The sequence below is a fragment of the Mytilus californianus genome, unplaced genomic scaffold (genome assembly GCF_021869535.1).
Source record: "Mytilus californianus isolate M0D057914Y unplaced genomic scaffold, xbMytCali1.0.p SCAF_5, whole genome shotgun sequence".
In the NCBI taxonomy this organism is placed as follows: domain Eukaryota; kingdom Metazoa; phylum Mollusca; class Bivalvia; order Mytilida; family Mytilidae; genus Mytilus; species Mytilus californianus.
This window is the reverse complement of record NW_026262701.1, coordinates 111,339,659-111,356,394: the sequence shown is the minus strand read 5'-3', so window position 1 is coordinate 111,356,394 and position 16,736 is coordinate 111,339,659.

The window sequence follows — 16,736 nt, the reverse complement described above, 5'->3', positions numbered from 1 at the left end:
TGAAAACCATACACATAATAGCCTTTATTTGTATCAGTTATCAAGTTTTCAGTATGCTGATATTGAGAAGTATGATCTTTCTTTGTCCCACGCGCAACGCGTTTCGGGGGACATAGAAATACCGGGCGTCTGTCCGTCCATCCATCCGTCCGGTTTTGTTAGCGCTCTTACGTGTACAATTCTTGCCAGGTTTATATGAATCTTATATCTAAGGTATATATCAGCAATGTATTGGACGAGTTTGAAAATTAGTGCCGATCAATTATTTTTAAAAGAGTTATGCCCCTTGGAACATTAATTATACAGAAAATTACATCTTTACCGCTCTCACATATACAATTCTTGGCAGATTTTTATGAAAATTACATCATAGGTTTATATTGGCAATGTCTTGGTAAAGTTGAAAATCAGTGCCGATCAATAATTTTTAAAAGAGTTATGCGCCTTGGAACATTATTTATATGGAAAATTACATCGTTACCGCTCTCACGTGTACAATTCTTGCCAGATTTTTATGAAACTTATATCTTAGGTTTATATTAGCAATGTCTTGGAGGAGTTCGAAAATCAGTGCCGACTATTTATTTTTAAAAGAGTTATTAGCCTTATAAACATTATCTATATTGAAAATTGCATCGTTAGCGCTCTCGTGTGTACAATTCTTGCCAGATATTTATGAAACTTATATCATAGGTTTATATCTGCAATGTCTTGGACGAGTTCGAAAATCAGTGTCGATCAATTATTTTTAAAAAGAGTTATGCCCCTTGGAAACATTAATTGTAAGGAAAATGAGGGTAAAGGGGCTTATTGTACTTTCAAAATACCCGTCCATTTAGAATGAATAGCCATTAAGACTAGTCAACTTCAGGAATATGATAAAACTCGTATGTTATCATTTAAAAAATTCAAGCATCAGACTCTTATTCCCCCAATCAACAATGTGATTTTTTTGGCTTTTATCTAGATTGATATATGATTTCATTCGTTTAATTTATTTTTACTACGAGTTATGAGAACATTTACTGGTAAAAAAAAGTACAAGGTGGGTACGGTTATCCTGCGAGAGAATGTTGGCGCTTTGGTCATAACTGGTCCTGGTGATTGTTGAAAATATCAAAACAAAGATAAAAAAGACAATGTTTGACGTTTTCTGGGATAACATACAAAGTGTTCATTTGAAAAAAAAACATCTAGGACCAAAAGGAAAAAATAAACAACAGTGTTTCCCCGGAGTCCAAAATAAACAAAAGTGCTCCCGGAGTCTACTTTCTAGCCCAAATTCCAGCTGATACTACTGTTTGTGTCCTCACTATTGAAAATGCCAATCAAAACTTAAGCTTTGCAAACAAATCTTAGTTTAAGGACTAGTATCAATAACATTAACAGGTCAATGCAAATCAGAAAATGATTTAAGTATAAAAGAAAGTTTTGGGAATAATGAATTAAGGACTAAAAGTACATTGAATTACGGTACAGTGGCAAGTTGTAATGACAATAATCTTTTAGGTAAACTGGAAGACTAGAGTAATACTAATAGTGCAATTTATATTCCGGAAGTTTTGCTGGTAACAATTATAAATCTGAACTGAATCCACAATATGAACAGGTTATTCGTATGACAGCTATTCTTCAAGTTGATGCTGAACCGTGTACTGAGATCTGAACTGAATCCACAATATGAACAGGTTATTCGTATGACAGCTGTGCTTCATGTTGATGCTGAACCGTGTACTGTCTAATATTACAGAAAAGGTGGAAACAATTATTGTCGTGCATCTGCTGTCTCTGGATTGTTTGATCCATTCTCGTGCCGAATTTACTGATCGCGACCTTGATAAACAATCAACAGAAAATCATGGAACACGTGTGAAGTGAGATGAAAGAGTGATGTTTATATATTTTTTCCCTATTTTTCATGAGTTCCCATGAGTTGATTAAACTTGTCATACCAGTTGTTCAACAGGTTGGTGCGTAAAAAACTATTCAGAATAAATTAATACTATGTACCTACCACGTTTATTTACCTTTTCTTTCATCTTGTGGTTTCCCATGTGCGGCTGCTGAAATTCTTAGGTGAGGTGTCATGGTTAAGGTTATTTCATACGGAAAAGCTGTCGATGAATTAGATTACGGAAAGACAATAATTCAATAGTAATATATTTCATAAGTATTGGAAAAAATAAAGAATTATCAATCAATTAAAACTTACCTACTTAGTATTGCTAAACATATAATATGAACATTTACGGTACTACATTCTGTCGATACTAAAATGTTGGAATTGCACAAGATCATGTTTTTCACTGATTGTTTTTGACGTCTTTTTGGACATTGTGGAAGGCCATACGATGACCTGTAGTAGCTATCGTTTACGTCTTCATGGGTAGTCGAGGTCGCTAAACAACCCCTAGTAGTAGTAGTGTACGGCCTTCGGTCTTTGGTGGAAAGTTGTATCATTTGCAATCATACCACATGTCCTTATTTTTACAATATTGCACCTATGTAGATTACTTGTAATCGCTTCCTTTTGCATATTAATCTTCTTAAAATTGGAAATTATTGTTACGTTTGGTTAATTGCATGAATCAGAAGCAATAATAGCTAGAAGCTAAGAATATTTGTTTTGATAGAAGAAGGTAAAAAGTCTACTTAGGCTGAAAAATGAATACTCTTCTGAAAAACTTGTCCAATTTGTAGTTCATAATCAATAAGAATAAATTGAAAACAATGTGGTATTAGCAAAGTGAAATATGTCTTTTATACTTAAATTGAAAAGTTATCAAGCTTTTCTTTAAATAAATTGATAGTGTTTAATTTTGTTTACTTTCACTACTTGTATTCAAATAAGATTTATTATACCAATCACCTATTTTATTTCTTTTAACCATAAACCTCTTCCGGTGATGGGGTATGGTAAATGCGAAATGATTCAATAATATTTCAAAAACCTTGAAGGAAACTATGTAGGATAAAGCATAGTTAATGATTATATTTAATGACATCATTGTGTAAATATAAAATTAAAAAAATTAAAATAACACGTTATTAATGTCATTCGTCCGTAGCGATTTTCTGGATTTACCTTCATCAGGAACGCTCAAAGCCGGATAATCAAAAGCAAGGGATGTATAAGAACCGGAACAGTTGAAGAGCTATATGACTCAAAAGGTCATGAGGGAGTCAAAACCTTAGTTTCTTTATAAACTCAAAATTTATGAACGGACAATTTCATAAAGGTTTGTTATGATTTATGTCTGTACCTAAGTACTGACTACTGAGCGGAGGTTCACATATGCCTGAGGGAGTTTAAGATGTAAAAACACCTTTCATTACAAGCTGTTCTTTGGATGAATTTCTTGCAAAAAAAATATTTGTGATGTGCAAAATATAGTTTGTTTCCATATAAAAAAAAAGGAAAAAACAAATAAATAAATTCAACATTGAGCTCCAAAATTTTGTTTTTTTTAAAGTGTTTGATTAAACAAAAGCATGCAAAAACAAAGCAGATGAATGATTGGTGCCTTACCGTTCTTTTATTCTATTGTACCCTGATGTAAGAAAATTCTTTTAACGAATAGAATATGAATGGAGACAGAACATTCAAAGATTTATTTGTATGAATAATTATATTGCATTATTCTATTGAATTGTTTTTGTCGGTATTGTGAGATATAAACCTTGCAAAATTGAAACGTCTCTTTCTTTAATCTCGTTTATAATCTCATATAGGCAGGTGATATTACAAGTTGAAAAAGTGCATTTTACAAGTTTATTTATAACATTTGAAAGGAACTACATTTAAAAGATAAGTAACCGTAAGAGGATAATTATTGGACATAAGTCTTTACAGTTTATATAGGTGTAAGGACCAAATCAACATCAACAGGTACACAATTTGTATACGATAACAGTTGATCATACACTAGGGATCAAATCTGCAATTGATATTATAGGTAGAAATAGGGTCTGTAACAAAACATACAGTAACTATTAGTAGGAGCCACATCAGCAGGTGAAGTTACAGGTATAGATAGGGTCTTATACGACAGTTTATACAGTATATATAAGTATGTTCATATCACCATACAAAGTTATTGGTAGATATATGGTCATAAACAACTGCTTATACTGTAATTATAGGTTGGGGTCATATCAGCAGGGAATATTATAGTTAGATATAGGATTTACACTAATTGCAATTGGTATGTTACTCTTGTTAAGTGAGAAAACAGACAGAAAATTCAGAACATAAGGCATTCGTAAACAAGATATGGATTATCTAGGTCTTCCCCCTTCTGCAATGTGAAGTTTTATACAAAAAGTTAAACCACCAACTACGAATTAGCATCCTTACGTCTCACGCGACGCATAAAAAACAATGAAAATAGTGCATACTTATTGATGGTTACGTTCATTTGTATTTGCATTATTTAAACACAGCTGAAATCAGCGATAATTGCGTTAACACCCGCATATTTACAATTCGATAATTTGTTAATGAATTATTTTTGTGATTTTTATACTTGAAAATCTGCTACATTTGCCTTTAACTTCATGTTTCTTTATATAGCTGATGTCCTCTCACTGAATAATTTGGTAACTATTGTGAATGCACCAACCCAATCGTGCTTAAAACAAAGGATACAACAGTTAAGTATACCTCATATCTTGACTAGCATAATTGACAATGTGGTTTGGGTGAGAACAAAACTTTGCAAAAACAAGGATGATTTCAGCTTCCCAATTTTGAACTTTCCATTTGTATGCAACATTTTTGCAGCTTAACGCCATCACTAGTTGGTTCACATTATAAAATATCAATGTCATAGATCAACCACGGATATGTTTGATTTTGTCAGTCTTCTTTGAATTCACCTTGGTATTTCTGTTATATTTTATTCTAATTGTTACCAAATTATATCTTGAATTACCAGAACAGGGAAAGGAAACGAATGTTATATTCATGCACCAATTTACATTCTGAACTTAAATTAATGTAAAGCTGGGCAGGTTTTTGTTTGTCATGTTTTCACCACTGCCTGGTTCTTAGGCAGATTGACGCATAAAACAATTTCGTCTCTATTTACTTTTATTGTGACATCACTGTATGAAACTTATAATCGAATGTGTACTCATCATGAGTAACTTGACGGTTGCCCCATATGGAGCAAGATTTGTGTACCATTCGTGTGCAACTGAGATCAACCCTAGCTTTGCTTAAAGGGTGTTTTGCATCAAATATGTCTTTCAACCATTTTCAAGTTGTACTACATCATACCGTTTAGCTAAATCCAATATTTGTGGAACTATATTCATGTGTACAGCGGAGCATCATCTGTGTATAGTTATACAAGAATTATTAAGACAGTATTTACATTTTAGGTTGTAAGCTCATATAGTTTGTGAGAGAAATACTTACATTTTAAAACTATTTTCAAATTATTCCTAGCAAAACAATTTAAGCGTTTTAAGGTTAAGGTAAGAAAGATTTCGTGTGTTTTAATCTTATTGTGAAAAGTGTTCATATATGTAAATGTTTGTGTAATTTAACAATAGGTGAGGAAGTCCACATTCCATTTATCTTTCAAGAACTATTCATAGTCCAGCATTAAGTCCATTATATTGGCATAATTGATCACTTTAAGGTAAAAGCGTGCAACTTTGCACCGTGTTAGTCATGACACGTATGACGATTTATGGTAGTCACGTGTACAATACATATTCCAGTATAAAAGGAAAATCCGGGATATTAAATTTCTAACTTTTATCAGGGTTTCAGCATAAGTGCTAAAATAAACGTGTAATCGTTATTCCTAAATACGTAAAGTATGTACACCTATTGTAGTTGTCGGTCGGCTGAATATTTTAAACTTTTATATTTTGTTGATAGTTATTGTTAAACTGAATATATTTGACTGCATTTGGCCTGGTTAAAGCGAAGTCTGTAGTAAGAAAACGAGAAAGATGGGAAATTTTCAGATTTTCAGATTTTCCAATTTTTTACCTTATTTTGCATTTTTACCAGAATACTTTTTTAATTCTGAATTTGAAGGTTACCATTCTATTGAACACTGTTTAAGCTTTCTGATGAACACCAGAACTGGGTTATTTCAATTGGATAAACCTTTTAATATTGAGAATATTACCTCTACCCTAACATATTTCAACTGAAAACTATGAATTTCAAGCACTGAACACCTTTAATTATTCAACAAATCAAAAATCTGATAAAAATCAGTAGTAATAACATATTCTACATAAGGAAATGCCTGTGCAAAGTCAGGAATATGACAGTTGTTTTCCATTCATTTGATGTATTTGAACTTTTGATTTTGCAATCTGATAAGGGACTTTCCGTTTTGAATTTTCCCTGGAGTTTGGTAATTTTTTGTTTTTTACTTTTTATACAACAAATATATAGTCAAGCGTCTAGCTCGAATAATGCCATTTCTGTAGCTTCAGTTTTGGAAAAAGGTAATATTTCTGTAGAACAGATTTTCCAAACCTTCTAAAGTTTTGTAATTTTATCCTTTTAAGATAAAACCATTTGATCTTGTTCATTTATGAATATTCACAGTTTACAGTCGACTTTTTTGGGGGGTTTATGGGTAATATTTTCAATATATGTAGTATATTTCTATTAAAACAACCAATGTCTGGTGTTTATATGAAAGCTCAAATATTTTTTTCTTTTAATTGAAATCAACCTTATTGTTTCAGTAAAAGCAGATTGGTCATCATAGGCAAAAGAAGGTGAAAACTTGACAATCTGGAAATCTGAAAATCTATTTCCCATTTTCCTCATATTCTGACTATAAATCGTGCTACCAACCTGAAAAATACAAACAAATATTTGCAATTTTTATTAGAATACATCAAACATTCAACTGTTGATCATATTTTTGGTGTGTGTTAACAATTGAAAAAAACATTTTTATGCATTTTGCCAATTTTGCAAACGGGTAGGGGTATATATTTCAATTGTGAGAAGAATTGTGAATAACGAAGCCAACAAACCTGAAAACAGAAACAAAATTTGACATCCATCAGCGGTCATTTTATACTCATGAACAAATCACAAGAAACTTCTTAAAAGGGGGCATCTTTTGAAAATCTCACCTTCAAATTATAGAAAATGAAAACAACACGTTATAAATTTCATGCCTCCGAAGCGTTTTTATGGGTTTGACGTCATCAGGAACGGTCATAGACGAATATTTAAAAGCCGAGGATGTACAAAAACCGAAACTGTTGAAGAGCTATATTACCAAAAAGGACATTAAAAAATTGAGTTATTGCCCTAAAATAACAAATTTTACCAACTTTAAATGTTTTGCCTATTATCTTGAAAATTATATTAGATAGAGAGAAACTTTAATAGCAAAAATGATCAGTAAGGTAAGTTCTACAAATAAGTCAACATGGTTGGAATCGTCTGATGACCCCTTATTGAAGTTTTTGCCCTTTAAAGGTAAAATTTGCCTGAGGGAGTTGAAACATTATGGAAGATATTCAAAAATTGGAATACATAAGGCAGAAAATAGAAAGAGATTGAGATTTTTTATGCTCCAGCTACGTATTCTTGAACTAAATGGACTCAATGACGTAGATGAGAAACAGAAGACAAAAAGTATTTGGGAAAGACAAACTCATTAAATATACGAGGCTTATAATTTTGTAGCCTAACGCGTGTTTTGCTACAAAAGACACATCAGTGTCGCTCGAATGAAGAATGTTTTAAGACCAAACAAAGTACAAAGATAAAGAACGTATACTATTCGTGAATCATTATTCTTCTAACAATGTTGAAATGATTATCTATTTTTCTGAATGACTCAATTAGTGTGTGATTAAATAAAAAAAAATGGTTATGTTTATTTATTCTTTTTTTGTGATGCAAATTCTGGACGGGAACATGATAAATCGGTATGGATATGCTTCGTGCTTTGTACAAGATTGACACGTTGAGCCGTACTGTTAACGTGCAGGATAAAAAGGTAACAGCCGCCAGGAAAACATGTTTTCCTACCCGGACAGATAAATCTTTACTCTGAATCTTTAATGTCGCGTGCAAAAACAACTTTTAAAGTCGAAGATGTGTGGTTTAATGCCCTAACAGACATAGATCAGATTGATACTAACATCAACTGCACTCCCTTAACAGACTATGTAACAACATACTGGGTCGAACAGAACAGTCACCTTTGGAACCATTACACTACACAGGGACCGAGGACTACAAATCATCTGGAGGGATGGCACAGCAAGCTGAAGAACCATGTCCAGTACCCACATCCAAACATCTTTAAACTCATAAAATTACTGAAACATGGGGAAGCTTTCAACGCCCTGACCATGATCCAGTATGCAGCCGGTGGGAAGAGAGTGGCCCAAAATCGAAAGTATGTCGAAATCAACAACAGATTAGAAGAGCTTAAGGTTAGACACCGCAACCAGGAAGTCACAACAGTACAGTTTTGTGATGCAGTCACCTTCTTCACGTTGAATAAATTAATAAACTTTAATAGACTTATATACAGTGAATTTCTAATGTGTGTGCTACAATGTGTGATTTGTTTTAATGCTGTTGTATTGTTTGCTTTATATTATAATGCTTGCTTGAATCTTCTGTTGAATTTGTGTTATAAAAGAAATAAAATAATTTACTCATATCTGTTTCCATTTCTTTCATATTTATCTTAATTAAAAACACAGAATTCATACACATACAAAAATAACATATTACCTGTCCTAAAAAACACTTGTCAATTAAAAGTTGATTAAACAATGTTTTAACAGTATAATCCTTTGTTTGCACAAGTTTTCCCCCTATTCCAACATGAAATTTTAACTTTTCTTACCAGATTTATAAAAAGTGGGAATAGGAGGAATGAACCATATTGTGTTATAATCTTAATCATTATAAAAACAAACAAATATGTCAACAAAGAAAAACAAAATACAAAAAACAGACAAAGCACATAAGCAAAAATGACAAGAATACAAAAATTGACCATAGCATAATAACACAATGGCGGGATGTATAGGTACCGAGCCACGCCAAAGGGATATTACCAAAAATGGACTAAACAATAAAGGTAATAGTTTAAAAAGACAAACAAAAGAACACAATATACTAACCTAACTAACACTAAATGAGTCTTTTGTAGACGAAACGAACGTCTGGCGTACAAAATTTTAAGCCTGGTATCTATGATGAGTAATTGTAACATATACTATCCTCAAGATACACACAATAGACGGAAAATTTATCACATATTAATGGTGCTGAAAATGTGTCTTTATTTTTTTTATCCTCGAACCAAACAGAGGTAGCCATTCTTTTTTTTAATTAATTATTTCAAATATAAAATTTTACAATGTCAACAGAATCAAATTAGGAAATTCATTGGATTAGAAATTCAAATTGAAGATATCAATGTGACTTTGATTACATAGTGTGGTCCACACGAGATATCTATGAATTTTATGACAAGGTTCGTGAAGCAATTGACAAGTTTGATAATTTAGTACAAATCCAACCCATTGATATTTTCAAACACATAACTATTAATAATCAAAATTTCTAGATTTAAAAGAAATTTTGAAATTTAATTGATGCCTTAGAGAATAATATTTCGAGAGTAAAAGGCATACCTGGTAAAAATGATATCAATGAATTAGAACAAATATCAAAAACAGATGAAATTGCGGAACAGATCGAAAAAATGAATTGAGAGTTCAGTATATCAGGTCTAAATCACAATGGGTAGAGGAAGGGGAGAAACTATCGGAATTTTGTATGAATTTAGAGACGAAAAAGTATAAATAAATTAGTTGACATTTAAGAAATTATTATTGAAAATCACAAACAAATTCTAAACGAGGCAAACAATGACTATAAAAATCAAGATTCCAAAAACTGATCCAACAAAATGTATCAATTTGAATAAATGTATACCCTACAGTTATACACTTAAACTATCAAATAGTAAGAGAAAGTCCATAGATGGAGAAATTACATTCCTAGAATTGACTGATGCAAAAAGTAAAATCACAAAAATACTGAACTCCGAGGAAAATTCAAAACGGAAAGTCCCTAATCAAATGGCAAAATCAAAAGCACAAACACATCAAAAGAATGCAATTAAAAGAAAAGCCCAGGCTATGATGGCTACACACATGATTTCTTATTTGTTTTATGGGGGATAGATAAAGGTAATGTTCTTCATAGATCTATAGACTCTGATTATAATCAAGATGAAATGTCTATTACACAAAACTAGGTATTATTACTTGCAATCTTCAATAAGACAAACCAAAGCTATACATGAAATATTGATGTCTTTAAAACACTGTTTATATGCATCCAGTTACGCAGTTAAGTTACAGAGAGAATAAAACTGTTCTTTTAACTCTAATCAATGATGACCACACAGGATTTATACAGATAGATTTATTGGTGAAATTACCAAAATAATATATTCACTTCGTTACACTATAGAAAAAACGATATCTCAGGCATTCTCCTTCTCTAATAATTTTGTTTTGTTTCCAATCGCTCCTTCAATCTAGTAGTTAACATCTGCCTGAGCATATATATACATAGAGGATAATTGGATCTGTTTTTTTTTAAATACAAAGAGGATAATTGGATCTGTTTTTTTTCAAATACAAAGAGGATAATTGGATCTGATTTAAATTATTACAAAGAGGATAATCAGACGAATTCGGATCTGATTACAGAAAATACTTAAGAGGATAATATGATCTGATTTAAAAAAAAAAAAGAAAATAATCGGACGTATTCGCATCTTATTAAAAAAAGAATACAAAGGATGATTCGATCTGATTTAAAAACATACAAAGGAAATAATTGGATCTGATTTAAAAAAAAATACACAAAGGATAGTTAAGGTTGCAATTCTGTAAGTATAGACAATGCAATTTCCCATAGGAACTCCTTTTGCGGCTAAAACTGTGCCACTTTTACTGTGAAGTTTCGTGAAAAATTATATCCCAGAACGGAAAGTTAATATGCACTACTATTTTATTCAAATGTCAAAATATAGGGCTGTGCTTCATATTTTCATCATTTATATGCCCTGAACTTCTAAGAGTTTAAACTTATACTAAAATTCAATACTAGCCCTACCTCCATTTTTGGACCTCCTAAGAATTAAATTTTTGGCGCTACATGTACCATGTTTTTCTATACTGGTAACATTCCCAAGTTATGTCTCTATGAGATGAAACACAGAGATCATATCTGGGAACCAGTACGTTAACAAATTAACATATCTATGAATATTATATATCTCCCCAAAAGAGGCGTGGCTTGTGAAACAGCTGTATTTACAAAGTGCAACCTATACAAACATTTATTCAAATAGAAAACTCTTGAAAAACACTTTTTCTCACAACAATACTTATTTATCAGAATTTTAGCCTTAAAGAAATCACTGCATATACTCTAACTTTTCTTTTACAGTACATTTTATACCCCCACCTCTGTTTCATATTTTTAAAGAATTTGAAAACAAGACTTTAATTATTGTCAACTTACCCTATGTGCATGTTTGATCTGACATGAAATGTCTAGAACTTGTTTGAAACTATTCTTATAATAAATTAAAAGCATTTCAGAATACTATAAATGTAAAGTTTAGTAGTTAATCATTCCAACATTCAAGATTATATAAAGTATCCAATCCTGACTTAGTCTCCAGTCCACATCTTACTGTATGCCTATTTGTCAATTAAAGTTAACAATTTCTACCTCAAATGGTCAGTGTAGAAATATTGTCACAACAATATCATCTCTAACCATATATCTAACAAAATTAAGCTAATATATGAACTAGATGTTTTTAAATAAAGCCATATTTTCAAAAGTTGTATGTATGAAGTAACCAGTCTAATGTATGACTTCACTAAAAATTTTATAGAACTGACTGCTAACATCTGTTTTTTGCATAATTTCAAAGCACAGTTATTGTTTTCTATACTAAAGACTTTAAAATAATAAAATCATAGCATTTACAGGTTAAATTATCTGTTTTGTGACCTAGGGGGGTAGGCATTTTTCTAGGGGTTTTTTTGCCAATAGGGCCTCACATTTGCTAAATTATTCTGCTTTTTCTGTGAATATGGAATATTAAGTACATATATATTTAGGATAGAACACACTATTGATAGTTTTATTGAGGTATTTTTGTATTTCTAGCTTGTATTTTTTTTATGCCGCGGTCACAAAAAAGCACATTCAGGTGTTACGGCTTACTTTTGAGTTATGGACAGAACAAAAACACCCCAAAAACAATATTCAGGAAGGATCTATGAGTTTCAGTTACTGCGAAGAGTAAATATAAGCACTTCTAAACAATTCAAATTACAAATATGCATACATTAAGAATTTATTTTGAATTCAGGCCTTTAAGTAAACTATGCATACTGTAATCTGTGAATTTATGCTGCGTCATCATAGTTAAGGCCCAGGATTTTCAAAATCTTCATGAAATATTCATAAAACTTTGTAGTTGAGTTAATTTCATTTAAATCTCTGAGATAAACCAGATTTGGTGAAATTCTATGTTCTCTTTTTTCACCCTATATAGGTTGCAATTCTGTAAATATAGACAATGCAATTTCCCATAGGAACTCCCTTTGCGGCTAAAACTGTGCCACTTTCACTGTGAAGTTTCGTGAAAAGTTATATCCCAGAACGGAAAGTTGATATGCACTACTGTTTTATTCAAAGGTCAATATATAGGGCTGTGCGGCATTTTTTCAACATTTATATGCCCTGAATTTCTAAGAGTTTAAACGTATACTAAAATTCTATACTAGCCCTACCTCAATTTTTGACCTAAGAATTAAATTTTAGGCGCTACCATGTTTTTCTATACTGGTAACATTCCCAAGTTATGTCTCTATGAGATGAAACACAGAGATCATATCTGGGAACCAGTACGTTAACAAATTAACATATCTATGAATATTATATATCTCCCCAAAATACAAAAGGGATAATCAGACGAATTCGGATCTGATTTCAGAAAATACATACGAGGATAATCAGATTTGATGTGGAAAAAAAACACAAAGAAGATAATCAAACTTATTCGGATCTGATTTTAAAAAAATACTTAGAGAGTAGTTGGTTATGATTTTTAAAAAGTACATAGAGGATAACTGGATCTGATTTAAAAAATAATACATACATGTAGATGATAATTGGATCTGATTTAGATAAATAAATTAAAAGGATAATCAGACGAATTCGGGTCTGATTTAATAAAAACAAACATAAAGGATAATCAGACGAATTCGGATCTAATTTCAGAAAATACACAGAGGATAATTGGATCTGATTATAAAAAAAACATAGAGCATAATCAGACGAATTCGGATCTGATAAAAAAAAATACATAGTAGATAATCAGACGAATTCGGATCTAATTTCAAATCATACATATAGAATAATTGGATCAGAATTCGGGTCTGATTTAATGAAAAATACATAGGGGATAATCAGACGAATTCGGATCTGATTACAGAAAATACATAAGAGGATAATTAGCTCTGATTTGAAAAAAAAACATAGAGAATAATAAGACGAATTCGCATCTGATTAAAAAAATACAAAGATTAATTAGATCTGATTAAAAAAAATGCACATAGGATAGTTAGATCTGATTGAAATAAATACATAGGGAATCATTACATGAATTCTGGTCTGATTTAAAAACAAAATGCATAAGGGATAATCAGACGAATTCGGATCTGATTTCAGAAAATACAGACGAGGATTATCAGATTTGATGTGAAAAAAACGCAGCGGATTATCAAACAAATTCGGATCGGTTTTTAAAAAATATATAGAGAATAATTGGATCTGATTTTTAAAAAGTGTAAAGAGGATAACTGGATCTGTTTAAAAAAAAATATATGCATGTAAATGATAATTGGATCTGATTTAAATAAAAAGGATAATTAGACGAATTCGGGTTTGATCTAATAAAAAAATACATAAAGGATAATCAGACGAATTTAATTTCAGAAAATACATAGAAAATAATTTGATCTGATTTAAAAAAAAACATAGAAAATAATCAGACGAATTCGGATCTGATTAAAAAAACATAGGGGATACTGTGGATTCATTATTATTCGTTGGATACCAATTTTCGTGGATTTCGTGGGTACAGGTGAACCACGAAATTAGATGTTCAACGAATAACAAATTTTCTATAGGCTTGTATGCAGACTGCGGCAAAACCACGAAATCAAATATCCACGAACATGTAAGTTTTCTTAATCCATGAAAATTGGTACCCACGAAAATGAATGAATCCACAGTAATTGGAAAATATTTCGTAATGATAAATAAAAACAATGACGAACTATAAAAGTTTCACTCCATCTTAAATAACTTACACATAGACAAAAGTTTCACTGTAGTTCAAAGAAAGACAGAACTTACATTTTTAAACGTACTAGTAATTTTGCAATTCAGGGAAATATCAACAGGTATATATATTACAATCATACGGACACAAAACAACATTTAATGTATAAATCATGCCATTTACGGCACACCAAAAACAGTATACCTTTCAATTTAGCCAGAAGAATATGCACGCCTGTATCGAATGAAACGACTTTACAGGTGCGTTTAATCAAACTGAAATGTTTCATTTTAAGCCATCATTATCCCGAAAAATTAATTAGCAGAGTAATAGAGAATGCAAGATCAATTGAAAGACATGAAATGAGAAAACAAAGAAAGAAAAACATAAGACCAGTGTAATACCATATATATCATCTTTTGTCGTTTATCGTTTAATCCAAAGAACCCAGGAATTGTTTGGACTTATTCGGAACATTTCACCGATACTTCAGACAATTACAAGATTAACACTTTACTAAACAAGAGGCTCTCAAGAGCCTGAATCGCTCACCTTTAATATTTTGCTTAAATCTTTCATCAATGATTATTTATTAATGAGTTGCTTAAAAATGACATTTAAATGTTCTTTGTATCTGTCATATTTTCTTCAAAGCGTTTTATCCCTATGTTCCATTTTAGCCATGGTGGCCATGTTTCTTGATGTACAAGGAAATAAAATACAAAATTTATACAAATACTCTGAAACTCATTCAGCTCAAGTTTGGCTGAAATCGATTCAGTAGTTTCAAAGGAGAAGATTTTTCAAAGTAAGCAAACTAGATGAACAAATTGTGAAAAATTGTCTTTAAAGGGCAATAAATCCTTAAGGGGTCAATTGACAGTTTTGATCATTCAAATTATTTGTAAATTTTACTTTGCTGAACATTTTTGCCGTTTACATTTTATCTTTATCTATAATAATATTCAAGATAATAACCAAAAAATGAAAAATTTCCTTAAAATTACCACTATAGGTTTCACTTTGTAAATACAGCTGTTTCTCAAACCACGCCTCTTTTGGGGAGATATATAATATTCATAGATATGTTAATTTGTTAACGTACTGGTTCCCATTTATGATCTCTGTGTTTCATCTCATAGAGACATCACTTGGGAATGTAACCAGTATAGAAAAACATGGTAGCGCCTAAATTTTAATTCTTAGGAGGTCCAAATATGGAGGTAAGGGTAGTATAGAATTTTAGTACAAGTTTAAACTCTTAGAAGTTCAGGGCATATAAATGTTGAAAATATGCCGCACAGCCCTATATATTGACCTTTGAATAAGATAGTACTGCATATAAACTTTCCGTTCTGGGATATTATTTTTCACGAAACTTCATAGTAAAAGTGTCACAGTTTCAGCCGCAAAGGGAGTTCCTATGGGAAATTGCATTGTCTATATTTACAGAATTGCAACCTATATAGGGTTAAAAAAATAGAACATACAGATTTTCACAAAATCTGGTTTATCTCAGAGATTTTAAAGAATTTAACTCAAATATGAAGTTTTATAAATATTTCATGAAGATTGAGAAAATCCTGAGCCTTAACTATGATGACTCAGCATAATTTCACAGTTTACAGTATGCATGGTTTACTTAGAGCCCTGAATTCAAAATAAATTCATAATATATGCCTATTTGTAATTCAAATTGTTTAGAAGTGCTTATATTTACTCTTCCCAGTCATTGCAACTCATTGATCATTCCTAAATATTTTTGTTGGGGTGTTTTTGTCCTGTCGATAACCCAAAAGTAAGCCGTAACACCTAAATGTGCTTTTTTGCGACCACGACATTAAAAAGTACAAGCTAAAATTACAAAAAGATCTCAATAAAACTTACAATAGTGTGTTCTATCCTAAATATATACTAAATATTCCAAATTGCTAGAAACAGGGTAAATATTTAGAAAATGTGAGGCCCCAGGGACAAAAAACAGAAAAAAATGCCTACCCCTGGGTCATAAAACAGATAATTTAACTTGTAATTGCTATGATTTTATTATTTTCAAGGTCTTTTGTAAAGAAAACAATAACTGTGCTGGGAAGTTATGCAAAAATAAGATGTAAGCAGTCATTTCTATCAAACTTTTATTGAATTTATGCACCAGACTGATATCTTCTTAAATACAACTTTTGCAAATATGGCTTTGTTTAGACACTTTTAGTTCATATATTAACTAACTTATGTTAGATATATAGTTAGGGATGATACTGTTGAGACAAGAATTCTTAACTGACCATTTGAGACAGAAATTATGAACTTTCATTGACAAAT